General features: G+C 44.2%; 1 long non-coding RNA gene across 1 annotated transcript; it reads right to left on the reverse strand.

Moving 5' to 3' along the window:
• Window positions 1–2,152: 2,152 nt before the first annotated feature.
• Window positions 2,153–5,217, reverse strand: LOC123134339 (uncharacterized). The gene is made up of 2 exons (XR_006465616.1): window positions 4,831–5,217; window positions 2,153–2,435 (listed from the first exon to the last, which is right to left on the reverse strand). It is a non-coding gene; the product is annotated as an uncharacterized lncRNA (long non-coding RNA).
• Between the last annotated feature and the right edge of the window lie 436 nt (window positions 5,218–5,653).

A 5,653-nucleotide genomic window follows, 5' to 3' on the forward strand; every position in this document is an offset into this window, starting at 1 on the left:
ACTTTCGAGAGTCGTGCCAGCGGTTATGTGGCAGATAGGAATTTGTTAATATCCGATTGTAGAGTACTTGACATCAGATTCGAATTAAAACGCATCAACCCCGTGTGTAGCCGTGATGGTCTCTTTTCGGCGGAGTCCGGGAAGTGAACACGGTTTGGGTTATGTATGAACGTAAGTAGTTTCAGGATCACTACTTGATCACTTCTAGCTTCTCGACCATTCTGTTTGCTTCTCTTCTCGCTCTTATTTGCGTATGTTAGCCACCACATATGCTTAGACGTTGCTGCAACCTCACCACTTATCCTTTTCCATACCCATTAAGCTTTGCTAGTCTTGATACCCATGATAATGGGATTGCTGAGTCCTCGTGGCTCACAGATTACTACAACAACAGTTGCAGGTGCAGGTTATGCGATGATCATGACGCGAGAGCGATGTTTGCTTGTTTTGGAGTTCTTCTTCTGCTTCTTCTTCGATCAGGGGATAGGTTCCAGGTCGGCAGACTGGGCTAGCAGGGTGGATGTCGTTTGAGTTTCTGTTTGTGTTTCTTTCGTAGTCGGATGTTGCTCTTATGTATGGTGATGTTGTATTCGTGTGGCATTGTATGCCTCTTGTATGTATCCCCAACTATTATGTAATGGTACGACATAATGATATACACCTTGCAAAAGCATCTCCAATATGCGCTTCTATCCTGGGTGGGACCTTCGAGTTCCTTTAGGATAGGGCCGCATATTGGGCGTGACAAGTTGGTATCAGAGCCTCGACCGACCATAGGAGCCCCCTTGTTTGATCGTAGTTGGCCGTCGTTGAGTCTAGAAGAAAACTGTTCTCGGAGTCTAGTTATATCGGAGAGTAGGAATTCTTTTTACTCCTCAGCCCCTTCGTCGCTCTGGTGAGGAATCTTGACGTAGGTGTTTTGAGTTACTCCTCTTCCCCTTCAAATTTTTCTTTAGGTTCACGCAGTTGGTTTTCCGATCGTTGGTTCTCAGCTCTTTTCAGGTGTATTTCTCGTCAAGTTGACTCGATCCTCTTCATCTTTGCCAAGTTCAATCCTCAGTTGTTTTCTTTTCCCACCCGCCCACCCTTTTCTTCTCGGAGCCGGATTCCGTAATCGAGTATCCATCCTACTCGTGCGAAGTCTTTGCTTTCTTTCCTCAATTATTTCAACCGGTGCTTTCTCTTCAAGTTATTCGTCGGTTCCCCCTTCCAAGTTGCCTTTGTTTTTCCCGCCCTCCCACCCCTTTTTCTTCCCGGAGCTTGAGTCTCTTTCGAGCATCAATTTCACTCGTGCAGAGCCTCTTCAGTCTTCCCTCAATTATTTCAACCGGTGGATTCTCGTCTCGTTTGACATTCTTCATCTCTTTTTCTTCTCCGGTGGATTCAATTCAAGTTTTTCGGGTTGATCATATTCTTTTCCTTCGATCAAGTGTTCTCCTTATTCGTTTGCCTCTCGCAAGTTTATCCTTCCAAAGTGCTCAAGACATCTCAGGAGATTCATCTGTGTTCGAATTAATTCAAGGTTACCACCTCATTCAAATATTTCAATTGTTCCGGTGCATCATCTATCTCTTCAACAATCCTTTTCAATGGTGTTTTATTTTAGTGGGCCCTAACCCACAGGTCTTTTCCCAAGATCTTACCTGACTCTTCTAACTATTCCGGAGCTATTCCCAAATTCTTTTCAAAGTGTGACGTAAGAATAGATTCCATCAGTCACATGCCTTCTCCAAGATCGTTTTCAAATTCTTTTCATTGTTGGCTCAACCTCTTTGGCCTAGTTTGGTTGAAAGTGGAGATTATCCCAGGGCTCTAATCCCCTCGGGGGTAATATCCATGGTCACCCGGGATCCCCTCCCAGCACGGGGAGATCACCATGTGAGTTTGGTGACGAGGTGGGGGAGGGGAATATGTGCAGGAAAATTCCAGAAAATTGGCAAATTTCTGGGGAAAAATTAGAATGTCCAAAAAACATGTAAACAAACACTGGTTCTTTTTGCACAAGCATCATTTCAGTTCAAAATTAATTAAAATGCATATATATTTCCTTAAAAATACAGAAAATTAAGGAGTGACCTAAATTTCTTGAGAAAATTGAGAATAATTCAGGAATTTCAAAGAAATGTAGGAAACATGAAATATACACATAATCAGCACAACAATAAAATAATTCAACCCAATCATACACATTGACCATAAGTTATACATGTCAAATTCGCACGAGTAACACTGCACCAAGGATATTAATGTGTTAATCATGGTCTTACCATCACAAATACTAACTACAGTTAGATATCAAGCAATAATTAACATTCAGTTCATTAAAAAGATGCCTATATGTGACTGCCCCATGTCAAAATGTTTTGCTGTCGGAAGAGTCTGAAGCTTCCACCATTAACTTCTTTAAACATTTTCATTTGCTAGCTTTAGGAAACCTACAAATCAGAAACGAACAATGTAGTTACTATACAATATAAAATTTGAAACTAGATATAAGCACATATTTTTTTACTTACATGTATGTTTACGAAAGGAGTAGATATAAACATAATAAGCAGACACTGATTTATGTTCTTATGAATAATTTTTTTCTTCAATTGCTGGATGCACACTGCATGAAAGGTATCATTTGGCAAGAAAGAAAGTTAAACTGAAAACAAATTTGAAACAATCCTTATAGCTTCAATTGTATAGACACTAGTCCAATTTATTATGAGAAAAGTGTAAAATGGACACAAATAATGGATGAGGCCAACTCCAACGCACGACCCCATCCTGCTCGCGTCTATCCGTATAGACCGCGTGTTTAATGTTATGTCCGTAAGTCAAGGCCAAGGTCTGCCAGAGGTACAGGGAGACGGGCAAGCTGCTGCTGGGACGGATATGGGACACCCAGACACGCCCAGATGCGGGCGCCACGTCAAATCTGTTGGCTAGGACCTGCGCCGCCCCCACTAATGACCCCACAAATACCCCACCCCCGTCGGACGAACCCTAGTCATACCCTCACTTTCTCAGTCCACACTCGTCTTATCCACTTCCCTCATCGCCTCCGCTTCCTCCCAAATCCATCTGCTCCCCTCCTCCATGGCCAAGTCCGGTCAGGATTCCGGCAGCGATCCCGATCCCATGGATTGGGACGGTCTCATGAAGGAGGAGGACAATGGATCTAGCAGCGGCGTGCCGGACAAGGAGGAGCCCGCGCTCTGCATCACCATCAAGTGCTCGCGCTTGGACATCGGCGGGAGCACAAGCTCCGTCGCGTCCGCTAGCTCCTCCACCTCCCGCCGGCAAAATGCGGGTCGTGGTCGCCTGCCCGCCCCGCTCTGCGCCGCTCAAGATTTGGTGCAGGGAGGGTGTGTCCCTTCCCCTCAGGCGCCAGCACCTGCAGTGCCACTCCGCGTTTTACATTTTATCTAGTTTTACATTCTTTGTAGTAATCCGACGAACAATGTCTTTTGGGTCCGATTGGCAATGAACTATGATCTAAATTTATCGTTCGACTTGTATTAGGGACTCATATTAGGCAATCCTGGTTGTAGATGCTCTAACAGACTACCTGAATTTTTTGCCTATGCTCAAACATAATAGGATTGAAAATAAAATAAACCATGGTTCAATTGCCTGGTACAAGAGGGAACAACTTGAATGGGATTAACTTTCAACATTCTCGATGGTTAAATTGAACTGTTAGCTTAATTAATACTAGTACTCCCTGCCAAAAAAACTAGATACCCTACTTTCACCAGTGAAATTAAATTACAATAGCTAATACTTTTTTACACAATTAATTGGATACACCATTATTATGGGCAAGACAAGCAAACTTCAGGTTATCTTAAAGATACAGAGTTAAAATTAGGAGAAGGCTAGCCCCTTCCATATGTTATTTTTCAGACCACATCATATTACTTGCACGACTGTATATATACAAAGACAATAGGCATGTACCTAGTTTAGCACAAACACACTAGGCATGTAGCCGATTTAAGAGGCAGTAACTTGGCAAGAATGGGGCAAAGTAAATAAATTAGAAAGTTTGCTTTCAAGATCTGGTACATAACATCACAAGATTGTTCAGGAACCAAATCTGAGACTAAGCATAGCTAGATATATGAATCGAAGGATTAAACTGCGTATTAAGTTCAGCATATGAGCACACTAGCCGCAATATTTAGACCACCACGAAACCTGAGGTAATTTTCTTCGGCTTAAAACTGATGTTAAATTGCAGAAGTATATTATACATTGTCAACATCATGTAGGATATCATTGTATTTTCTCTATTAACTTTGTTAGAAGAGACCACATGTATACGAATTTATATATTTTGTAAAAGTACGATATTTGAGAAGAATGCCAACAGATTCTCAAAAATAAATAAATAAATAAGGCCAAGAGTGGGAGCTTTTATCTCCCGTCAAAAGTCCAACGGGCCAAAGGTTGTTAGAATCTATATATCATAAGCCTGACATAACAAATTGAGATGGCCTGGTCCCGGTGAAGTGTTTGATATAGGCTGTGTTCGGTTTCTCTCTGCTCCGTTAACTCCGCTCCCGGAGCGGACCATCCTTTAGCTTAATTAGGCGGAGCTGCCAAAACCCAACTCCCCAACTCCACGGAGCGGGGAAGTTCCGAACAGGGCCATAATCGAGAGACACCTACCTCTACTGATCTACAACTACCAAAGTCACTGCGGATGCAGCAAGAAAGCAAAGCCAGAGGTTGCCTGTGGATCTGGAGTAGTAAGACTGCACATGGCGAAGGGAGGAAGGCATCAACACGGAGAAGAAAACTAGAGACGAGGGGGGAGAGGAGAATGGGGATAACCTTGGTCGCAGTAGGAAGAGGAATGTCACGCTGTCGCTGTCGCCGCCGGCGTCGCCCTAGGGAAGAAGAGCTTTGTGACTGAGTTGAGCTCAGAGGATGGAGGACAATGACGACCGGGGTCGTCGATGTCGCTGGAGGGCACGAGCGCGGAGGCGCGGCCCTCCGCGGCGTTGCCCCCGGTAGTCCGAGGGAGAATCTTGGGAGGGGTGGAGGCGTGGATCCAGTCGGTCGCCTCTCGAGCTCGAGGGTTTCCTCCCCGACCTGTTGATGCGTGGAAGTCTCTCCTGGGGAAGGCCCGGGGAAAGGACAGGGGTTGTGTGCGACCAAAATAGCGTCGTGGGCTCACCGGGGTTCAATTCGGCCCGTGGTTTTCCCACACGGGGAATTGGAAGGGATCCCCTCGGGATCCACCGAAACCAAACGAGACCTTTGCTTTTCATTCTCGCGGAGTATCTCAGTAATTTTGGTGGTGTTTCTTGTCGTCAGTTGAAGATTGAAGAAGAGTTTTTCCTCTAAATCTTGCCCGTTCTCTCGAAGATTCGTGCTTCTAGCTTCATATTATCCTCTCAAATTATTCCATTTGTCAGATATTCTTTTCTTGACCATCCGGAGCATGTCAGGAGTTGTTTTTCCATTTCTTTTCACCGGAGACCATCATTCTGGTTATCGTTCTCTATTTATCCCGGCGCTTCGTTCAAATGTTCTTTAATCAGCTCGAGTTCTTCCAGTTCTCTTGTATCTAAATCCCATCAAGCATATTTGTTCTTCTAATTTTTCCCGGTGATTCATTCCCTTTCAGCAGTCATTTTCGAATTCTTATGGT

Source organism: Triticum aestivum, chromosome 6B, assembly GCF_018294505.1.
Source record: "Triticum aestivum cultivar Chinese Spring chromosome 6B, IWGSC CS RefSeq v2.1, whole genome shotgun sequence".
Taxonomy (NCBI): domain Eukaryota; kingdom Viridiplantae; phylum Streptophyta; class Magnoliopsida; order Poales; family Poaceae; genus Triticum; species Triticum aestivum.